The sequence below is a fragment of the Magnolia sinica genome, chromosome 7 (assembly GCF_029962835.1).
Source record: "Magnolia sinica isolate HGM2019 chromosome 7, MsV1, whole genome shotgun sequence".
In the NCBI taxonomy this organism is placed as follows: domain Eukaryota; kingdom Viridiplantae; phylum Streptophyta; class Magnoliopsida; order Magnoliales; family Magnoliaceae; genus Magnolia; species Magnolia sinica.
The window spans coordinates 70,299,582-70,324,441 of NC_080579.1; the positions used below are offsets into that span (position 1 = coordinate 70,299,582).

General features: G+C 40.2%; 2 long non-coding RNA genes across 2 annotated transcripts; one reads left to right on the forward strand and one right to left on the reverse strand.

Moving 5' to 3' along the window:
- Window positions 1-3,014: 3,014 nt before the first annotated feature.
- LOC131252124 (uncharacterized) lies at window positions 3,015-8,665 on the forward strand. Its single transcript, XR_009174199.1, has 2 exons — window positions 3,015-3,133; window positions 8,496-8,665. It is a non-coding gene; the product is annotated as an uncharacterized LOC131252124 (long non-coding RNA).
- A 109-nt stretch (window positions 8,666-8,774) lies between these two features.
- On the reverse strand, window positions 8,775-12,095 carry LOC131252125 (uncharacterized). Its single transcript, XR_009174200.1, has 3 exons — window positions 11,971-12,095; window positions 9,049-9,136; window positions 8,775-8,947 (listed from the first exon to the last, which is right to left on the reverse strand). It is a non-coding gene; the product is annotated as an uncharacterized LOC131252125 (long non-coding RNA).
- Between the last annotated feature and the right edge of the window lie 12,765 nt (window positions 12,096-24,860).

Here is a 24,860-nt window from a genome sequence, read left to right on the forward strand (position 1 = left end):
GAGGCCGATTATGTGTCCCGGATATTCCTGAGTTGCGGAGAGATCTTATTGCTGAGACACATCGATCACGGTTTTCTATGCACCCTGGATCGACGAAGATGTATTGAGATATGAGGTGACAGTATTTTTAGGTGGGGATGAAGTGCTAGATAGCCACTATTGTGGCCAAGTGTGACACATGCCAGCATGTCAAGGCCGATCATCAAAGACCCCCTGGTCCATTGCAGCCGTTGAGTGTCCCGACGTGGAAATGCGAGCACGTGTCGACATATTTTATTATGGGCTTACCGAGGATTTAGCGCGGTCATGACACCATCTGGATTGTCGTGAATTGTTTGACGAAGTCAACATATTTTCTTGTGATTCATGCAATTTGATCTTTGGATCGGCTTCCGAGGTTATTCATCGAGAAGATTGTGAGACTGCATGATATTCTAGTTTCGATTGTTTCTGACCGAGACCCCAGGTTCACGTCTCAGTTTTGGGGGTACTTTCAGAGAGCGATGTGGTCTGTTTTACAGCTTAGCACCATGTACCATCTATAGACCGATGGCCAGACTGAGAGAGTCAACCAGATCCTTGAGGATATGCTTTGGGCCTGCATGATTGACTTCGGGGGTAATTGGAATAAGCATCTGCGATTGGCTGAATTCACATATAACAACAGCTATCAAGTGACCATTGACATGGCTCCTTTTGAGGCACTATATGGCAGACCATGCAGATTTTCAAGTTATTAGACCGAGGTCAGAGAGCGGCATCTCCTCGGTCCCGAGCTTATGTAGTAGACGTTAGAGGCTATCGATATCATCAGGCAGAGTATGCGCACAACTTAGAGCCAGCAGAAGATTTTTGCTGATCGCTGGCGTCGTCCCTTGGAGTTCACTGTTGGGAACAGTGTATCTCAAGGTTTTACCCATGAAGGGCGTGGTTCGATTTGGAGTGAAGGGCAAGCTTGCCCTAAGATTCATAGGACCTTTCGAAATCACTGGGCGCTTTGGTGTCGTGGCCTATCGGCTTGCCTTACCATCTCAGTTGTCTGACGTCCACAACATTTTTCATGTCTCTATATTGAGGAAGTGTGGGTTAAAAAATATTCTAGTTATTGATTGGCAGCCATTGGAGGTTCGCAAGGATGCTTCTTACATTAAGCAGCCAGTTCGTATCCATAATCGGAAGGAGCAGGTCCTCCAGACCAAGGTCATTCCCTTGGTACTGGGGCAGTGGGGTCACCATTCTGTTGATGAGGCATATTGAGTGCGCGAGGGCGAAATTTGACAGTGTTATCCCCATCTTTTTTATGATTGATTATATGTTGTATCTTGTATGCTGTCTCCGATTTTATATGATGATGTTACGTTTCCTCTTCTTTATGAGTTATGTCTAGTTGTCATGATTGTGTAAATTTTGAGGATAAAATTTTTATTAGGAGGGGAGAGCTATAAGGCCCGTATCTTAGACAGTACCATTCTGTAGGCTTTCACAGTCCTCCTAGTTGAATTCATGTGACCTGTGACCTGTAATCGACGTTTATGCCCGACCCTAAGTCACATCCTGAAGATCTATATCGGTTCGACTCAAAACTTATATCCTAGTGACCGCGTCATTGTCATGGTTCCAACGCTGCATCTCGCGTGCCGATGCGATGCCCAGGCCAAAAGATGTGGACCCATGTTTATTTCAAGGAAAAGTTGTGCGAGCAAATTTCGAGAGGATCTCTACAACCTATCCCATCAATCAATCAATCAATCAAGTACACACCCTATCACAAGTACAAGCAACCCATCCCTTCTTTCTCGAAGTCAACTCTCATGTCACTCACACCCATCCCTCTCTCCTTACATCACCCATCACCCATCACTCCATCTCTTTTCATCCCATCACTTCTCTCTCTCTCTCTCTCTCTCTCTCTCTCTCTCTCTCCCTCTCTCATTTCTCTCTTCACTCTCAAGCTCCCAAGGAGAGCATCCAACGTCCAAGCTTCCCAAGCCAAACCCAAGTGTGGCCCACTTTCCTACCCCAATCTCCCATCTTAGTTGTCCAATCTTCATCATCCTCCATTAAGATCGAAGCCAAGGAGCCTAGGAGTTCAAGGAGCTAAAGAAGAAGGCCGATCGGTGGGTGACCCACCGTTGATTTTTGTTATAAGGGTCCACTTGTTGTGGGACCCACTTGATGTATGCATTGTATAAGGGAGGGCCCAATAGTGGTGGGTCCCTCCTCTTCATGTTTCTCTCTCTCTCTCTCTGATGTGTGGCCCACCTTAATGAATTGAGTAGATCCAAAACCATCCATTAGTGGCAGCCACCTTGCTGTCCACCTGCTGGATGATTTTGGACAAGCCTGAATGTATGGAAAAATGCAAATATCAACTGATCCAAACTTTAGTGGGCCATGTGTGTGAGAGCCACCAGATGTGTGCTTTAATCCATGCCGTCCGCACTATCCAGGGACGTGGACCCTCACCGGATGCATGTGTTTTAACTAGGTTGTCGGTCCAGCGTCCAGAGACTGGACGTTGGAGCTACAAGAATCATATATATATATATATATATATATATATATATATATATATATATATATAGGGAAAAGGTACTATACGCTCGACCTTACCATAGCACTCCGTAAGGTCGAGCGCTGTCAACTTGCTAGCCGTCGGATGGAGAAGTTTGAAATCAACGGTGGGCGTCAAGGCGGAATTTCCCTGTGACAGACCGGTCGTTCCGGTTACATTGAATCCCAAACCCTGCAACCTTCTCTCCGTCGCCCTCAGTACCAGCCCCATCTCTCCCTCAATCCCTGCCATGAGCGACGACCGCGTGCAGCCCTCTCTCTCCACCACCAGCAACGTTCGCCTCCACCTCTGATTCGTGGCCACTTGTTAGTTTAAACATCAATCTCTCTCTCTCTCTCTCTCTCTCTCTCTCTCTCTCTCTCTCTCTCTCTCTCTCAATCGGTACCACAAGCCGCGTCCGCCTCCACCTCTCTCTCCCTCCTCTCCCTCAATCGGTACCGCCAGCCGCGACCGCCTCCACCTCTCTCTCCCTCATTCCCTACCACCACACCGTGCAGCCTCAGATTACAGGTAAGACCCCTACCACCACGCTGTGCAGCCTCGGATTGAGCCTTACAGGTAAGGCCCCTCTATATCGAATTTTTTTTTTTTCCAGATTGAGATGCTCTGGATCATGTGTTTGATATATTTCTCGTCCATTCAAACATTGAAAATTCCAAATTTTGATTTTATAAGATCTTATTCTCGTCTGGATGAAATCTGATTTCTAAGAATCAAAATGGATGGTTGCGGTTAGACCTACAATCATGTTCCTTCAGTAGTGTAAATTCGATGAAGATGGTATCTCCTCTATCCCATCTCCAATAAAGGGGAGGCCACTGAGTCTTCTTCTAATCACACTCTTAACGGCTGTGATTAGAGTAAAGAGAGTTGCTCAATTAGGCAGACCACACAAATAGAAGGAGAGGAGATGAATTTCTCATATTTTTTTCTTTTCTGCTGTCTTTTCCTCTCTTGGCTTTAGATGTCCAAGTAGGGTTGGACGTGTGACCCTTATGACCCACCTCTGTTGGGGACAGGATCATAAATAGGAGGCTCCTAGGGTATCTCTTGGAGAACCACTTTCAGTTCTCATTCCTACAAATGTATTTGCAGCATATGCCATACATTAGCAAATGTCTGTTAACCTATCTCTTACATGCACCCAACATTCCCACTATGAGTAGTGTCTACTCTTGGCTCAAAATCCCATGTGAGAACAATAGGTGGACAGCTAAAAGCTTACCATTGAATTTCCATAAAGATAAAAATACTTAAATGGTGAAATAAAAATATCTAACAATTAAAAAAAAAATGATGGAGAAACCTTGTGAAAACAATTTGAGGTGCCAGAAACTTTAAAAGGCTCGATGGAGGTTTTAATTTATAAGATGTATCTAGAAAGTCCTGGGAAAACTAATGGATCTCATGTTAGTGTATATGAGGCTTTCATGGAATCCTAATGTAGGTGGTAGACATTCCCATCCATGTGTCAGCTGCTAAGTGACTTAAGAATTAGTTAAAACCAGTGTGTGATCAAGTTAATTCCATCCAAGGATAATGAACCTCATGGTTAGGAGACTTGATCCAATCCTCCAATAGGAATATTCAATTTAGCCTATCACTAGTACTCATGAACAAAGTGAACATCTACAGTCCTTTGTGATGAAGGGCTTATGCAATAAGATGCTTGATAGTGCATGTGTTGTGCAATCCGATCCATCCATCAGGTGGGCCCAACCGTGTAAATGCTCTTGTTTGTCTCAAATTCAACTCATAACCTAGATCCAAAGAAACTATGGGCACCTGAACCCGATCGGATCCGGGTGCATGTTAACCTTGTTGACTTGGACAGTGGCAGAAGATTGCTAGTGGCCCTGTATTATTGTATCTAGTGCTAACACTTGTTCCCTAACCTGAGATTCTAGAAAATATCCTAATCATGTTAAGCATACTTCTTGAAATTGGATCTACTTGTTGATGTCAGAAATGTAACAGAAGCAAGTTACATAGGAACCATGAGAAAGAAAAAGTTATCTCTATGATGCAAAACCATAACAGAATTCACAATTGCAATAGACTGAATTTTCTATCTCTATTGATAACACCACCAGAATCTACTTCTGGCAGCTTCTCTTACGTCAAAGCCTTGGTTTCAGGTAATTTAGTGTCTTTTTCTAAAACTCTATCATTCATCTCTTAGTGAACAATTGCAATAGACTGAATATTTCATACTTATGTGATAAGGGACAAGAAAATCAATAATGATGCGAGGTGTCTTTAATAGAGGTTACCCAAACCTACTGTCTTGGCTCTATGATCAGATTGAGAAGCAAATATTTATCCAATTTGACATGTTGGTTTGGCTGTTACTCTCAAATTTAAGCAAATTGTTTTGAGCGTTTAGGTATTGTTGGAATGGCATTACTTTCCAGTAGCTCGTAGGGATGGAGTTACATTTTCCGCACTTGCCTTTTTTTATTTCAAAATTCTCACAGCCCATAATGTTGAGCTTGCCAGATCCCACTGGTGGCAACTTGAAAAAAGAAAGAAAGAAAGAAAGAAAGAAAATATGATAAATTTCATAGAAGAGTTGGAACTGGCCCTATGTGCTGATGATTCTGGACCAGTTGCCAAATTTCATTTAAATGCTGGAGATGCTCTTGCACAGATTCTGAAAATATCATGAAGTCATCAATATAATTGGTGATGAAATGGTTTGAAATTTTCATCCATTTGCCTTTGGAATTGGGACAGGAAACTCTTTTTCAGTCCAGATGGTATTACTAGTCATTCAAAAAGCCCAATGGGTGTAGTTCAAGCCCATTTTGTCAATAATGGGTAGTAATGCCATTTGGATTAAACATTCATTTTTTCAATCACATTCAATTGAGAATTTGATGCATTCTATGCAATCTTAGACAATGAGATTTGTTGGAGTTATTAACTTGTCACTGTGTTTTTCTACAAACTTGATTAGAGCCTATGTATCTACACTCTTCTTTTATTGACAACAATCTTTGTCAGGCATTCACATCTTGTTATCATTCCTGGTCTCTTCCTCATATATGTTCTTTCCAAATTGCACTAACAACGTATCTCTTCTTTCGAACATCTCAAAATCCTCATTAGCAGTTCACCAGTTTTTGAGACTTTCAACATTAACTTTTTTGTATGCTAAACCTGCAAATGATTTGCAGCCTGTTTTAATTAGACTAAAAAATTAAACATAACATTACTAAACTTAAAAATAAATCTCTTAGTTGTATCCAAGAGTGCTGGACAGAGAGACAGACATATGTCAACACTTGACATAGCTTAATTTCAAAAGAAGTGCCATCTCTTTGTTACATAGGTTTGGATGCATCCCTTGTTCTTTACATAAGTTTGGAACTTTGGATGCGTCCCTTATTCTTTACATAAGTTTGGAACTTTGGATGCATCCCTTGTTCTTTACATAAGTTTGGAACTTTGGATGCATCCCTTGTTCTTTCTCCACATATCTTTTTGAATTTATTAAAATCACAGGAAATACAAGCTTTTCCATAATTTCAATTTCTGTACCACAAACATTAGTCTTTTAAAAGAAATACAAGCTAAGTTTGCAAAAATATGGTAAAGCATAATGCATGAAGCTTTTATCAAATTATGGAAAAATGGTAATTAATAATCTAGGAGTAATTAACCATCATTCAAGCTATTTGACTTTGCCTTAGCTTCCACTGCTTTCACACCTCCAGAAACAACATAGTTACGCTACCATTATGGAATGAATTTAATGTCAAATATTGAGAAATAAAGAAAGGCTTGCTAAATTGGATAAAAGAAAATACTCAATGACAATCTCACTGGACAGAGGAAGTTTGCAATTTGATCTTTATTTTTCTCATCTACTTCTTCATTAGCTGCATCGCATAGCAGCTGGACCTTTTCTGAATCTAGTTCTATGACACCAACCAAGTACTGTTAGCAGCATCTGCAACTTCCTGAAGAAATTGAAGAAGTATCATTGACTAGCAAAATGTCTTGAATCTATCAATACCAGGTTTTGCAAAGTGAAACTATTGATCATCTACCTATGGAAAGAGAAACTACCCATTGAGCCAGTTTAGATGCCCACCTACATAGCTTCTCCTCTGACCTTGACCAGCCTGAGTCCATCCTCGAAAAGGATCGGTCTGATTTTTATATCATGTTTCAGTTTTGGTGGTGAGTGGGTGATGTTGCTAAGCTTGGCATCTTGGTAGTATCTCTACTATAATCTATATACTATCAAAACGTACTGTGATAACATTTTCTGTAGTTCTAGATGAAGGCTAGTTCATTTATTTTCTTGTGCTTGAGACCCAAATCAATATCAGTTTTTGCATTTAAAAGAAAAAAAGGTTTGTTTTATCTGTTTTTTTTTTTTTTGTAAAATTTACTTTTGTATTTTTAATTGGTGAAGCCAGTAACCTTGTTGACTTGGACAGTGGCAGAAGATTGCTAGTGGCCTTGTATTATTGTATCTAGTGCTAACACTTGTTCCCTAACCTGAGATTCTAGCAAATATCCTAATCATGCTAAGCATACTTCTTGAAATTGGATCTACTTGTTGATGTCAGAAATGTAACAGAAGCAAGTTACATAGGAACCATGAGAAAGAAAAAGTTATCTCTATGATGCAAAACCATAACAGAATTCACAATTGCAATAGACTGAATTTTCAATCTCTATTGGTAACACCACCAGAATCTACTTCTGGCAGCTTCTCTTATGTCAAAGCCTTGGTTTTAGGTAACTTGTCTTTTTCTAAAACTATATCATTCATCTCTTAGTGAAATTGGTTATTGTTAGTATATGAGAGACATTATTATAATTTCTATCAGGGCATGTACTACAATGGTAAGAAATGCCATTATTGTAATTTCTTTTCTTTTCTTTCTAAAAAAAAAATTTAGACTATAGCTACAGCTATTAACCGTCACTTTTAATCTGGAAACCGTAGCTGTTATTAACCTCCGCCTATTCGTACGATTAAATACAAATATAATCCGTAGCTATATGTCTTTTGAGTTATGGAGAATCTAGCTACGGATTTAAGCCGTATCATTTATTCATAGCCATATCTTTAAGACCTATGGGTAGATACGGATTGCTACAAATGTACTGCGGCCTTTATCCGTAGCTTTTTCCACTTTCTCTGTTAGTATAAGTTAATACAATCTGTTGCATAAATTGTATTTTTGATTTCATACTTTTAGGGCACCTTTGGGCGTCCGTGGTGGACCCCATGTACATGATATGTTGGGGGTCACCACTTTAAATTTCTAAACTATACATATTTCTAGAAAAATGATATTTTACTTTGGCCAAAATGAGATCCATGTGATCGGGAATCAAATCCCAAAACGGGACAAGTTGAACATAGTGAGCCACTAACATTTTGTAAATAAGCAGTTTTCCAGAAGGTGTTTCTTAAGTCAAGGTTGCAAGTGGTGATTGGATATGCTTATTCATTTAGTGGTTTGTAGAGATGCCTGTCAAGTTCTCTCTCTCTCTCTCTCTCTCTCTCTCTCTCTTTTGCTTTTGTTTTTCCTTTCATTAAATTTTTTTTTAAAGCTTCCATGTTAAAAGATGTACCATTACTTGGTTGTTTCATCTGCAAAGAAAGATGCCTGGAATGAACATTGCCATCTTAATTTGCTATGCTTACTGCTGCAATACAAAGCTGCTATGCAAGAAATCCTTTGTTATGTTAGCATGACCATGAGTTGTAACATGCATGCTTTACTTTGGGCTACAGGCTGTGTTATTCTTTTCGCTTACTAGCATAGAGCCATCTCAGGCCTGTTGTAGAATTATTCTGCAAGAATCCTTTCGCTCACCCATATTGAACGTAACTTCACTGCAATGTAACCACAAATGTGTTGTTTTTATAAGAGATGCTTGTTTCTTGCAGGGGCCAAGGAGCAGCAATAGCTCTTCATCAAATCCGGAATCCAAAACTAAAGACAAGTGTGCTGTAATGTAAAGAAAGCATTTGTATATGATGTATTTCCCTCCCAGTTTTGGCCAATTTGTTGTAATACATGATAAGAACATCACCTAAGCAATCATCATTTGTGTGAATTTCCAATCAGCTTTTTTTTTTTTTGTTATGTAAATAAAATAAAAATTATCTAAAGCAATAGCCTTGTTAAAGGACTTTCATTTCGAGATAAGCCAAACATCACCATATGTTCATCATACAACCTCATCATCCAACTGGGTTGGGAAGGGTCTTCTCATCTGAATGGTTTTCGAGATATGCCCTTCAAAAGTGGGGGCCCATAGTATCAATGGTCTGGATCGCTGAAGCACAGTTCTGTTGACACAAACTGCAAACTGGAGGATACCATCCATGTACATGGTCTGCAGATATCAAAACACCAATATCAGAGGCTATCAAGAAATGTGTGTATTAGAAGTAGCAATTGCCTCATGTTGTCAGGCAAAATAGACATGTCCCAAACCTGTTGACAAAGGCGGTTGAATGATGACCTGTCAGCCTTGAATAGCAGTGCCTTTGTTATTGTAAACTTGCATTGAATGATCTCAGATCTGCACAAAAACAAAAAGTACTTGAAATTGGTAAAAAATAGAAGAGAACAAAAATGCAACCCATGAGCAAGTCAGCACATTGAACGACATGATAGGCACGTACTTATGCTACAATTCATTTCTAGCCTCAATTAGGCAATTTGCAAACTGGCCAACCTGCACAATGAGAAGCTCTCCACAAGCCTTGCAGGGATCCCTGCCTCACCAGACCTTTTCATTGCTACCAGCTGCATCTTACAAACCCATGAGAGGTTTCCCATACATCACTACCACCACCACCATCATCCACACCATTCATATCAAATGAAAGATGGAGCTTACATGCTTGGAGGGAAGACTAGCTGTAGCTCTTTTGATAGGAGCTGCAGCCAGATCAGCTACAGCAAGGAGAATGGTCTACAATATGGTGGAGGTGAACAGATGGGGGTGAATGACAGCTATTTCTACAGCTGTGGTTGGCAAGAAAAATGGTGGAGGTGAACATAACAACATTTGATTGGATGACATGCCACTATTAAAAATAGAACTCATCTAAAGCATGTTCATAAGGAAAGTATATTAAATGGACTGGCTAGATGGTGTCGGGGCTATTGTGATGTATGTGTTTTCTGCGTACACGCATTCATTCATCCGGCTCATTTTAGGGGATGCTAAAAAAATAAAGCAGATGAAGAGGTTAAGTGAACTATGCCACAAGAAAATATGGTGGTTGAATACCCACTATTAAAAACTTCTTAAGAGCCCCAAAAGTTTTGGATCAAGGTAGTATCTGTGTTTTTCCTCCCACGGTGACCTTATCAACAGGTTTGATGACAAATAAACATTACAATGGTCCTCCTACGATTTCAATGGTGAGTGTCATTATTCTGTTATTTTTTTAGTATGGTCCACTTTAGCTTTGGATTTACTTTATTTTTAGACACATGCTTTAAAATAAGTTAGCAAATAGACAAATGTCATGCATATAAAACAAACACATCATGGTGGGCCCACAACACCCATCACTATCTAGCTGGGTGATGTTGGGGTCACTCCCCCCAATCTCCTTCCGTTTCACCCTATCGACTAGGCCCATTTTTATTAAGGTCAGTGGTGTAATCAAATGCCGCCACGTTGTGGCTGGACAGACATGGATAAAAGCAGCGGCTGTAATTCTTATACCTCAACATAAAGGTTACCTTGTACGAGAATCAAGCTGATTTATTTGATAGGTGGGCCATACCAATAAAATCAATGCATGACCAGGGATCTATGCCAACGTACAGATCTTGCCACCCAGTGTCCAGTGAATCTGCCTGCCTTTCTCACCAAGTAATCTTCAGTGCGACAGCCACCTTTTGCACGGGTTCGGACGTCCTGCACATGCAATCTTTTGGGAAAAACTGTTGGATGGTCATGTTTCAGTGACATGCAACCACAGTATTCCAACCTTTCCACACTGCACCATTTTTCTTGCCATACCCCACTCTTTTAATTCTACTTTTCTAACTGAACCCAATGACAGGATAAAAAAATGCAAGAAAACAAGGAACCAGTGGAATAAATTTCCTATTGATACTGGATACACTACAAGCAAATTTTTGGTCATAATTTGAAGTATGAATACTTTTTTTCAGTAACTAGAAAAACAAGGCCATCAAAAAGAAATCTGAAAAAAAACAAAAAAACAAAAATTAAAGAAAACTTGGTGATAATCAGCATACTTAGAACCTGCTAAGCAGGTTGTTGTCATGGGTTTGAGCACCCATTATGGTGAAATTCCACTGTGTGGTGTGAGTGCGTGTGTAAAAAAATAAAAAATAAAAGTACAATTGACCATTTTCTCCGATTTAATAAAGTGAACTCATGAATTTGCTGCTGTAAAAAAGAAATCTCAACTTGTAAATGTAGTGCTCTACAAAAGTAGGCTGCATCTGGTAGTGCCAACTAATTCAATTGCATTAATTACTCAGGGAAGTGGAAACAACCAAACTAATTCAATTGGGTGAGCGTTTGCAATTCCACTTGGTTTCATAAAGGAAGTTCCAAATGAATCCTTATGAAATCAGTGTGCTTAATCGAATTGATAGAAATCTGAACTAAGCCAAATACTTAGAAAAAGGTCGTTTATTGATTGGATGAGTGTTTATCAGTTGTGTATCTAAATGCAGTCTCAGTAGAATCAGTATTCTAAACTAAATTGATAGTGAACTAAACTCAGAAATTTAGTTACAATTCTATTGTTTATTGATTGTGTTTGTAATTCAGGTTGGTTGAATAACCTAACCTCTGATTCGTGGCCACTTGTTAGTTTAAACATCCAATAATTGTGTGATCATCAAATAACCAGAATAAGATTTTGAGCCTTCAATTTCGAGATTTGAGGGCAAGTGGCCTGATTTAGGAAAATTTTGGGAAATTTGAAATTTTCCAAAATTTCTACCTAATTACTTGCAATCTTACTCTCCAAACATGAATTGAAACATGGATGAGGCCTGATCTATTGATTTATGATGTTTTTGTGAAATTTCAGGAAAAAATTTATATATATACATTCTTCAGGATTGCAAATTCTTCATGATTGCAAATTTATGGTTATGAGAAAACATGCAGCCACTCCACATTCAGAAATTAATAAAAACCCACATACAAATTATTCTTGTTGATGTTAATGGAACTTGGAACCCCGGCCCATGACTGTGGAGAGTTCCGTTTGTCACAAAAGCTTGACCGCATTATTGCGGAATCACCAAAACATGTGTATTTTCATTGTCCAAACACTAGAAATATATCAAACACATGATCCAGAGCATCTCAATCTGGAAAAAAAAAAAACCAAAATACAGGGGCCTTACCTGTAAGGCTCAATCCGAGGCTGCACAGCGTGGTGGTAGGGGTCTTACCTGTAATCTGAGGCTGCACGGTGTGGTGGTAGGGAATGAGGGAGAGAGAGGTGGAGGCGGTCGCGGCTGGCGGTACCGATTGAGGGAGAGGAGGGAGAGAGAGGTGGAGGCGGACGCGGCTTGTGGTACCGATTGAGGGGGAGAGAGAGAGAGAGAGAGAGAGAGAGAGAGAGAGAGAGAGAGAGATTGATGTTTAAACTAACAAGTGGCCACGAATCAGAGGTGGAGGCGAACGTTGCTGGTGGTGGAGAGAGAGGGCTGCACGCGGTCATCGCTCATGGCAGGGATTGAGGGAGAGATGGGGCTGGTACTGAGGGCGACGGAGAGAAGGTTGCAGGGTTTGGGATTCAATGTAACCGGAACGACCGGTCTGTCACAGGGAAATTTCGCCTTGACGCCCACCGTTGATTTCAAACTTCTCCATCCGACGGCTAGCAAGTTGACAGCGCTCGACCTTATGGAGTGCTATGGTAAGGTCGAGCGTATAGTACCTTTTCCCATATATATATATATATATAGCCCTACGTGGGACCCACCTGATGAGGAAGTTGATTGGCTTACTTACCTCACATCAACCATATAGCTGATGTATTGATGTCAGCATGGTCTGTGGGGCCCACATGTGATATATGTGTTTTACCTATGCTATTCATCAACATTGTCCATTGCTGGATGGTGTCATGTAGGGCCACCTGATGTATGGGTCTCATCCATGTAGTTTGTCCATCTGGATGTCGTCATGGACCCCACCATGATGTAATATCTAGGTTGTCCAGGGGCTGGATGTTGCTGTCCCTTTTTTTTAAAAAATAGCAAATAAAATAATAATAGTAATAATACATATATATAATGTGGTGGGCCCCACGTGGGACCCACCCACGCTATTTGAAGCAGCAGCAGCTGCGTCATACAGTAGCTATATAGCTGCTATATTGACGTCAGAAGCATGTGGGACCCAGCTGCTGTGTGGACCCTATCCATATCATCCGTCTGATGGACGGTGGGCTGGTAGCTGCTGCACGTGCAGCAGCAACTCGGGGTCACCGTGATGTATCTGCAATCCACTCCATTTGTCCATCCGTGTGCCCCCCCTCCCCCCTCCTTACATGATGTATATGTGGGTCAAATCTACACTGTCCAGACTTTAGACGGTGGGACCCACCATGATGCATGTGCTGTATCCATACTGCGTAACCATTTTGAGAGATTGTTTTATGGCATGAGAAAAGAATGAGACAGATCTATAGTTCAAGCGGACCCCACCATTGAAAGTAGTGGGGACAGTGGCATCCACCGTTCAAAACTTCTTAAGGGCCACAGTAGTTCTAATCAAGCTCATGTTTTTGTTTTCACTTCATCTATCTCCATGTTAACTTATGAATAGGTCAGATCTCAAAAATACATAATGGTGGGTCCTATAAATGTTTTAACGGGGGGTGTGGGTGCTCTCACGGTTTTCTCTGGTGGGCCCTATAAGATTTTAACGGTAGAAATCGTTATATCCACTGCTATTTGTGGTATGGTCCAAATGATCTTTCGACATAATTCATTTTTTTGGAAATGCTCTAAAATGATCTTTCAAAATGGTTGGGCAATATGGATACAACACATGCACCATGGTGGGTCCCATTGTCCAAGGTCTGGATGGTGTGGATTTGACCCCTACATACATCATGTAGGGGGGGGGGGGTACACGAATGGACAGATGGAGTGGATTGCACATACATCACGGTGACCCCAAGCTGCTGTTACACGTGCAGCAGCTACTGGCCCACCATCCATCAGACGGGCGGTATGGATAGGGTCCACACATCAGCTGGGTCCCACTTGCTGCTGATGTCAATATAGCAGCTATATAGCTACTGTATGATGCAGCTGTTGCTGCTTCAAACAGTGCGGGAGGGTCCCACGTGGGGCCCACCACATTATATATATATATATATATGTATTATTACTATTATATTTTATTTGCTATTTTTTAAAAAAAGGGATAGCAATGTCCAAGCCCTGAACAACCTGGATATTACATCATAGTGGGGTCCACGACCACGTCTAGATGAACGGACGGCGTGGCTGAGACCCATACATCAGGTGGCCCTACATAACACCGTCTAGCAATGGACGGTGCTGATGAACAACATGGGTAAGACACATATATCATGTGTGGCCCCACATACCATGTTAACGTCAATACATCAGCTATATGGCTGATGTGAGGTACGTTAGCCAATTAGCTTCCTCATCAGGTGGGTCCCACGTAGGGCCCACCATATATATATATATTCTTCTAGCTCCAGCGTCCACTCCCTGGACATTGGACGGACGACCTGGTTAAAACACATGCATCCGGTGAGGGTCCACATCCTTGGACGGTGAGGATGGCGTGGATTAAAGCACACATCTGGTGGGTCCCATGCACATGTGGCCCACTAAAGTTTGGATCAGCTGATATTTACATTTATCCCTACATTTGGGCCTACCCAAAATCATCCAGCAGGTGGACAACAAGGTGGCTGCCTCTAATGGATGGTTTTGGATCTACTCAATTCATTAAGGTGGGCCACACATCAGAGAGAGAGAGAGAGAGAGAGAGAGAGAGAGAGAGAAGGGGAGGGACCCCGCCACATTGGGCCCTCCCTTATACAATGCATACATCAAATGGGTCCCACAACAAGTGGGCCCATAAAACAAAAATCTATGGTGGATCACCTACCGATCGACCTTCTTCTTTAGCTCCTTGAATTCCTAGGCTCCTTGGCCTCGATCTTGATGGAGGATGATGAAGATTGGACAACTAAGATGGGAGATTGGGGTAGGGAAGTGGGCCACACTTGGGTTTGGCTTTGGAAGCTTAGATGCTGGATGCTCTCCTTGGGAGCTTGAGAGTGAAGAGAGAAATGAGAGAGAGAGAGAGAGAGAGAGAGAGAGAGAAGTGATGGGTGATGTAAGGAGAGAGGGATGGGTGTGAGTGACATAAGAGTTAACTTAGGGAAAGAGGGGATGGGTTACTTATACTTGTGATAGGGTGTGTACTTGATTGATTAATGGGATATGTTGTAAAGATTCTCTCGAAATTCGCACACATAGCATTTTTCTCAAAATGAACGTGGGCCCACATCCTCTGGCCTGGGTATCGCATCGGCGTGCGAGACACTGCATTAGAACCGCGGCAACTGTGCGGTCGCTAGGATACAAGTTTCGAGTCAAGCCGATATAGATCTTCAGGATGTGACTTAGGGTCATACGCAAACGTCGATTACAGGTCATGGGTCGCCAGAATTTGACCGGGAGGACCACTGAAGCCTACGGAACGGTACAGTTTAGGATACGGACTTTACTCTTGCAAATCTTAAGCGCAAAAACAATGGTGACTAGTTTTAGGTCATGAGTTGGGTGAGTGCACCTTGAGTTGCTTGGATGCATAAGCTTTCATCCTATCCTATTACATAAGAACACAACTTAAACATGATGAGAGGCATCACTATAAACCATAAATCTTCCACCACTGGATAGTATGTTCAAAATCGGCATTATCGTCAATCTCTACTTCAATTCAATAGATGTCTATTCACATTCCTCATCTCAGATGAATTTTATATATTTTTTCATTGAGTTTAACAATGTGGTGGCTATTTAGGAGAATCCCTCTATACATCGCCTATAATATCCTAATAAACTTAGAAAACTATGAATCTTTGACAATTTATGGGTTGTTCTCAATTTCACACCACATCTACTTTTCATAGATCGAAAAATACCCCATATTTCAAGACCACGTGTCCTAAGAATTTTACTTTTTTTAGAACTCTCACTTCCAGAACTATGATGCTTCCTCAACATCTGAAGTGTTATTCAGATATGTAGCACTTGATCCTCTTCCATTTTTAAAGAAATAAGAATATCATCGATGAACACCACCACAAATTAATCGAAGAATGGGTTAAACACCTAATTCATTAGATCCATGAGCACTACACATGCACTTGTCACTCCAAAGGACATTACTAAAAATTCATAGCGTCCACACTTTATCTGAAAAGTTGTCTTCGAAATATCTTCTTCTTTAATCCTTAATTAATGATAACTTGATTGGAGATTTGTTTTGAAAAAATATTGGGCTTTCCTCCGCTGATAAACAAAAAGGTCACCTATCCTACCCAAAAGATATTTGTTCTTAATGGTGGCCTTATTGAGTTGTTGATAATTTATGTATAACCTTATAGACCTATCCTTCTTTTTCACAAATAGTACTGGTGCACCACAGTGATGTACTTGGCTTGACGAATCCCTGTTCAATAATGTTTATGACTGTTCCTTCAACTCCTTCAACTCTAGAAGTGGCATTTGATATGGGGTAATCAATACTAGTGTAATCTTAGGTACCGGTTTAATCCCAAAATCAACTATCTGACGTGGAGGTAATCCTGATATTTCTTGGAATAGACCCGAAACTCACAAACCACATAATTCAATCAATTTCTATCTTAGCTTGATCATCCTCATCTTTTGTCGAGGCCAAAAACCCTACTGCAACTCTTTCCTTCTGCCCTTTTAGATATTTAAATAGAGGTTGTCTTGGTATTTGAAAACTAACTTTCTTATTGAAACAATTTTATATTTACATGATAAGAATCATCCCTAAGATGACCTCAAAATCCAAAGTCTCCATTACAATTAGGTTAATAGGGATTATAGTTGCTGTGATTTTTATGGGGTATGATTTTCCTATCTGTCTTAATGAAGAATTCTATTGGGCTAATAATTGTTGTTTCCTTATCTAAGTTTCGAAGGATAAGACATAGATCTTACATACAATCTTTAGAGATGAAAGAATGTGTTTCTTTAGTATCGAAAAGTTTTCTAATGAGCCAAGAGTAAGAAATTAAGTTACCTTCACTGGTTGATCAAAGGGTATACTCATTCGTTGGAGGATTTGCATAAACTCTTCCTTGAGATGTTCTAGGTTGCTATTGACCCTATTATTGTTGAGGCTGAGCTAGAGGCCTACCTTGTCGCTACTAACTTCCTTACCGGTACTATTGCAGTTGTTGTTGTTGTACTCTATCTACTCTTTAATAAGGCTGATAGCCTCCCAATCCTCATTGTTATTTTTGTTATCTTTTCCGGTTGTTGCTACTTGGGACTCAGGCAAACCTGAGCTCCATTCCCCACCCCCCCCCCCCCCCCCCACAACAAATGAAATCAAGTTCTTCGGAATCTTTGCGATGTTGGCCTATTTAGTGACAAGTTCTTTGATGTATTTTTAGGTATTTGGGATGTATTAGGATCAATTTTTCCTTTTCCCTTCATATCCTTCTTTTGTTCATTCCCTTTATAAAATTCTAAGTGATCATTTTCTATCACTTGCACTTTGACAAACATTTCATTATATGAGTCCAGCCTCATCCCAACAATTTACCTTCTTATGGCCATCTTTAATCCCCTCTCAAATTCCCCTACCTTGTGTTTTTTGTCATTAACAGATAAGTCGTGAAATGAAATAATTATATGAGTTTAGCCTCATACTCACTGATATACTTCCTTGCTTCAGATACTTGAACTCAAGTTCCTTTTTCTCTTAGACATTCTTGAAAAATACATTTCATCAAAGTGTTCATAGAAGAGCTCCCATGTCTAAATTGTTCTTGTATCAGCATCCCTCGCCACCATTTTCCACTAGTAATATGCTTCATCTTTTAATAAAAAATATACTAAGTGTAACCTTATGTTCGTTATTATATTCCATTACATCGAAAATCTTTTCCATATTAGTCTTCAATTCTATGGCCTTGTCTGGGTCTACCTCTCTCTTAAATGCTGGTGGGTTTATTATTTTAAATTATTTCACCAAACTTCCCACTCGGTCTAGTTCCTCAACTGGTTCTATTTCTTCTTTCTAACTAGCTTCACGGTTACACCGAAGCTACTGATGGATTAAATTTGTCATAGTACCAATGGTTCTTACAACATTGCCCGTCGTGGTATTTTCCACTAATACATCAATGAGGTTACTCGTGCTCATCGAGTTTTCTACTACCACTTCTCCTTGGTCCTTCGCTAGGCAGACTTGCCTGTCACATTGTGTCTCTTATTCTTTTTCACAACTAATTTTCTATGATAAATATAAGAAAAAGTTTAGGATAAATAATTGGATTTAAAACTAATGGAAAATTTAATCATAAATTCTACATGTCTTAAGTATTAACAGTGTAACCTTAGGTCTCTAAGTAATTAAAAAACCTTAGCTTTGATACCATCTTGTCATATCCTAAAATTCTGGACTTAAGTATTTTCAACTCAATTGCCTAGTCACGAGGTGACTCACTTTTAGAAAAGCAATCAACTTAAACATTTAATGTATGAGAAAATAAAAATTGCTACAAAATTATTTAATAATTAGGTATGAAATTCATTCACAAGGAATTATTCAACAAAATAAGCCAACAAATCCAAATCGTTGTTCATTTTCTATGAAAAATAAGTAACACAATCACATTCTTTATTTTCGAGCGTATTTTGCTCCCAGAGCTTTTTCTCCTAATAAGCGTGTATGATTTCCTCTGATCTCGCTTTCTTTTCAAGAGGAATATTTTTTCAATTGCACGATAGCTTCTAAAGATGTTTAACATATTCCTTATGTTGGAATTTTAAGTCTCAACAAAGTGATCTATGAAGCTCAACAAGCAATTACTTACACATGGTTATTATAAAAAGGCATAATTCAGATTCATAATTTTCGAAACGTATACAATAAAGTATGAATATGCAAAATGCATGAAATCTTTTAATCATCTTCCGTACAATCTTACCAAGGATCCCACATCGTTCATTACATTTTGGCCTAACAATTCTATCTGGCCCACACAAGTCTACTTCTAGCAGTATAGGATACCCTTCCATCTGTGCAAACATCTGGCCTCAAAAGTAGCCATTACAAGACAATTAAAATCTTTCTCTGCCTGACCCCCTGATTGTGATGGAAGCACCATCAAAACTGGAGACACATACCCCTAGGATCCCTCCTCCCAACCATTTATTGGTATACATGTACCTTGAACAATTCACTGCACCACATACCCATCTTCCAACAATGTTTTGCATATAATGCAAGAAATACATTTAATATCAATATATAAGATATAATATATAAGTGATGAAAACAATTACTTACCAAAATAGAAAAGTTTGCTTGTGTATACTATTTCTTTTTTAAATTTAACTGGTACCATCTTAGTTTTTCCTCTTTAGTAGGTCGTATCGTCCATTGTTCTCTTCTTTTAGCCATATACTAAATTCACATATTCCACAAGTAAATAAAAAGAAATAAACTAACATTAATTTTGTTCATTAAATCTGGGCTATTAAGCAATATAACCATTGATATGACACTTAACTTTTGTTGTAGGTCCACAAATCAAGGGACATTTATATTTAATGGATAGGCTCACCGGGTGATGAACTTTTCCAGATCCAACTTTCTATTTTTCTATTCATCGAATTTAAATCTAATGGCTCAAAATTGAGGAAAAACATTTCATTAATGAGATTAAATGTATGATCTATGAATTTAATTGTTTAGACTCAGAAATCTTTAATTTATATCATCTCATAGATAATGGGATTCATAATAATGTATCGAGTAATGTGGAGCCTACCCTTGTGAATTAAGCTCATTATTAGACATTAAATTTTTTTTCCACTTGGCTCCAAATGGGACTCACATAAAAAGTATTATTTCTTATGGCCCACCATCTTAAGGGTACCTTATATTTTCTACTTAGATACTCATAAAGGAGTTTTCCAAGAACTTATTTAAGTAGAGCATTTAAGCCCCAAATGATATACACTTTTTATACATATCGTCCAGCTCATCATAAGATATGAAAGGGTGGCTTGCCACTTACATATATATGTTAGAAATTGTACTTATCAATAGGAGGCTATGGGCCAAACTTATTTGTTAAAAGAAATCATCTAATATATATATATATATATATAGCAATGGTCTCCTGCGAGCCATACTGCAAGGAATTTATGTGCGAGCCTTCATGTAAGTCGTGAGATGAGGAGAGCGGCTGGGATTCAGCTGCATTGAGAGAGAGAGAGTCTTAAAAAAAAAAAAGACTTTCTCCTACACTCACAGAGACACTCTTGGAATTGCAAGCGAATTTTAGGTAAAAGCCATTAGTCGGAAGATCCTGTGTAAGGATTCTGTGTGGGGCCCACTATGATGTTCGTGATAAATCCAACCTGTCCATCGGTTTTTTGAAATCATTTTACGACATGCGACTAAAAATGAGGAGGATCTAAAAATTAAGTGGGCCACATGAGAAGAAACAGTGGAGATTTAGTGACCATCATTGAAACATTCATATGGCTACAAAAGTTTTGTATCAGTTTATGTTCCTGATGTTTTCATTTCATCTCAATGAAAATGACCTTATAAACGGTTTGAATGGAATATAAACACCAAGGTGGAGCCTCCGAAGGTTTCAACGGTAAGCATTCCTTTCCCCACCGTTTCATCTCGTATGGCCCACTTGAATTTTGGATCCTCCTAATTTTTGGTATAATGTCTTAAAATGATATCTAAAAATGAATGGACGGGTTAGATTTCACACAAAGATCACAGTGGGCCCCACACAGAATCCTTCAGTGGGATTTTCATGGGAAAGGCTTTAGCAAGAAATCCGTGTCCCATGGGTTTGGGAAACGGACTGGCTACTCCCCTGCCACCGACCAATGGGGGGTGGTCGGTGCTATGTGGGCCCCACCATGATGTTTGTGTTTCATCTATGTCGTCTATCTATTTTTCTAGATCATTTTATGGTATGAGACCAAAAATGGGGTATATCCCAATCTCAAGTGGACCACATTACAGGAAACAGTGTTGAATGAACGTCAACCATTAATTTTTTTTTTGGGGCCATAAAAGTTTTGGATTAAGTTGATCTTTGCTTTTTACCTTCATTTGGGTCTGTATGAGCTAATCAACAGATTGGATGTCAAATAAACAATACAGTGGGCCTTAGGATGATTTTAACCGTGGGCATCACTCTCCCCACTTTTTTTCGGTGGTGAGGTCCACTAGAGCTTTTGATCTGCCTGGTTCTTTGTATAATGCTATAATATGATCTCTCAAAATGGATGGACGATGTGGATATAATACATACATCATGGTGGGACCCACAGAACTTGGTGATGTCACTTCAGCGACTCAACCTCTCATTAGGTAATCCGCGTCCCACTCTGAGACGGAAGCGGATTGGCTGGTGTACCACACACCAGCTATATAGTTGGTGTATTAACGTCAACATGTTCTGTGGGTCCCATCATGAGGTATGTGTTACATCCAAAATGTCCATCCATTTGGGAAGCTTGTCTTAAGGCTTGAGCCGAAAGATAAGACAGATATAAAGATCAAGTGGACCACACTGTAAAAAATAGTCGGGGATTGAACGTCTACCATTGAAACCCTTTCGGGGGTCACAGAAGTTTCTAATCAATATGAATTTTTTTTACTCTTCATCTATGTATTTTTGATCTTATTAACAGATTAGATGGAAAATAAACATTATGGTAAGCCCTATGAATTTTTTAACGGTGAAAATCATTGTTCGTGCTGCTATTTTTGGTGTGATCCATTTGAGCTTTGGATACGATTCATTTTTTGTTTAATGGTCAAAATCGATCTTGAAAAATGGATGAACGGTGTGGATATAATAAATAAATCATCTTGGGACCATGTAACTTTGATCTCCTTTGAACCGTTAGTATAACTCAGAGCTCGAGGAGCATTGGCGCTTGTCTTCGTGCAACACGTATCTACACCAGGTATATAGCTAGTGTGTGGTACACCAGCCAATCCGCTTCCCTCCTAGACGGAAGGGGATTGCTTAGCTTACTAAGTAAACTGTGTGAGCTCCAGCATGATTTATGTATTTTATCTTCTCCGTCCATCCATTTTCCCATATAATTTTATTGCTTGATCTAGAAAATGAGGTATAAACAATGTTCAAAGACTACACCACATGAAAAAGTTGAATTGAACTTCTACAGTTGAAAATTTCTTCGTGCCACATAAGTTTTGGATTAAGCTTATATTTTTGTTTTCCGTTCATCCATGTCTGTATGATCTTATGAACAGGTTGGATGAAAAATAAACATCACTATGGGGCCTAATAAGGTTTTAACATTGGAAATCATTATCCTCACTTTTTTCCCCAGCATGATCCACTTTATCTTTGGATATGCTTTAATTTTGGGCTTAACCCCTTAAATTAGATGGAAAAATGGATGGACGACATAGATGAAACACATACACTATGGTGGGGCCCACATAGCACCGACCACCCTCCATTGGCTGGTGTTGGGGGAGTATCCATTCATTTCCCAGACCTAGGGACATGGATTTCCTACTAAAGCCTTTCCCATGAAGATCCGTAGAAGGATTCTGTGTGGGGCCCACTATGATCTTTGTGTGAAATCCAACCCGTCCATTCATTTTTAGATATCATTTTAGGACATTACACCAAAAATGAGGAGGAATCAAAATTCAAGTGGGTCATACAAGATGAAACTGTCAAGCCCATGTCTTAGTGACCATTTCATTTCTTAGGATCCTGCGATCCACCCTGTCAAATTCCAACAACCCACGACCCATAGAAAGTATTTGCGTGTGATCCTAAGTCACATCCTGTAAACCCAAGTCGACTTAACCAGAGACCTGTGCCATTGCGACCGCGCCATCGCTGCGGTTTCGATGCCGCGTCTCGTGTGCCAATCCAACTCTTAGATCATAAGATGTGGACTATGCATTATAATGGTCGTTGACCGCACGTTGCAAGACCCACCTATCCCAAATGTCACGCCTCCCTAGCAAGTAATTATGATGGTGACAAGACCCTAGCATACCTAGGGTAGGATGATGTCACCTTAGCCCATGATTACTTACAAGTAATGATTCCTTTCTCTTCCCCATGACTTACACAAGTCATGATTGCCTTATAACAATCATTTCCTCTCTCTCTCTCTCCTTCATCTCTCTCTTTCCCTTCCCTCTTTCATTCCCATTCTCCATTGCCAGAGAATGCTTGGACGTCCCAAGCTCTCCAAAATTCCAGCCATTGCATGCATCTATAAGCTCTCATCTAACCATCCAAAATCAATCCCCACCCTTGAATCATCTTCCTTGGCCCCTAGGAGTCCATTAGTGGAAGAATAAGCTTGAGATTTAAATGTGGGTACACTTTAGGGTTAGATCTTCCTCTCTACCTTAGATCCCTTTCTTTTATTTGAATGGGGACTTGACGGGCCCACCAATCCATGGTGTAGATCCTCCATGATCCCCTAGATGTGGCCTTTGGCCCATCATGATGCATGCCATGGTCAGTCCATTCTCCGTGGACCCCACCATGATGATTTCATTTCAATCCATGCCTTTAAGGGTCATCTAGACCCCTAATTTGCATGGTGGGGATGGTATCCCCACCTTAGATTTTTATTTTGTAATGTTAGGCCCATGCATGCATGGGACCCATGTATTGATGCATGTATTAGGGGGGCCCATAGTGGCGGGGCCCCTCCATCTCATCGCTCTCTCTCTCTCTCTCTTCTTCTTCTTCTTCTTCTTCTTCTTCTTTTTATGGTGATGATGATTATGTATGTGGCTGGTGGGCCATGTGTACGTAGGCCCCACGTGATGGATGAATTACATCCAGACCATCCAGCCATGGGGCGTCCAACAGTAACAACTGCTGCACTGTATGTAGGAAATCATAATTATCAGTTTGATCCAACTAGGTGGGCCATGTGCATGTGGGAACCACATGTGATGTACGTGCCTTATATCCACACCGTCCGTCTAGCAGGGACGGTGGGTCCCACACAGCCTAGCTGCTACATTAATGTTAGCAAGTTTTGTGGTCTGATCATGAGATATGTGTTATATCCGTCCGTCCATTTGTGTGGGACCACACATGTGGGGCCTACCATGTTGTATGGGTTTCATCCCCACCGTCCAGCCGGTGGAAACCCACCATGATATATGTATTTTATGCCCATGTTGTCCGTCCATTTTAGATGTGGGACCCACCTCACACGTGCTGCACGTGTGGGGGTGGGGTCCACCTTGATATATGTATTCTATATCCACATCGTCCATCTTTGGATGGTGATATGTGGGGCCTACCTTGATGATACGTGGGATATCCATGATGTCTGTATCTTGGACGTGAGGTCCACTTTGATGTGTTGTATTTGCATCATCCATTTCCCCTGGATGTTGGACCCGTTTGATGCATGATTTAATCTCAGTCGTCCAGCCCTTGGACCTCCAAATTGACTGGACTGCTACTAGCACAAAAGTCCAGCAGTAGGCCCATCTCATTGTATAATATACACAATCCTGTTGAGTAGAATTTGGGCCCCTTTGATGCCTTGTTATGCCCATCTTTCATCTGATTATATAAGGGCCAGATTGCCCAGATTTTCTGGATGTTTAATGGGCCAAATGGGTTAAATATCCAACTTAGAAATTCCTATTGATAAGGTACAATCCATCAATTATAGTGGACTTCATGGGCTGAATTGTAAACCACTATGTGGGTTATGTTGTACACTCGGCCCAGCTATATTTTTGGATCCTATGGGCTGCCCAAAGAGGGCCACCATGTTGGAAGTGCTAGACTAAGCCTACCTTAGCATTTTTTTGGGCTTTGGGCTACCCCATCTGGCCCACCTTGATGTATGTGGGCTATAGCTTGACCCAAAAGGCCCAATATTAATGTATGAGATTAATAAGGGAAGCCCATTTATTTTCTAGCCATTATGAGGGCTATGGG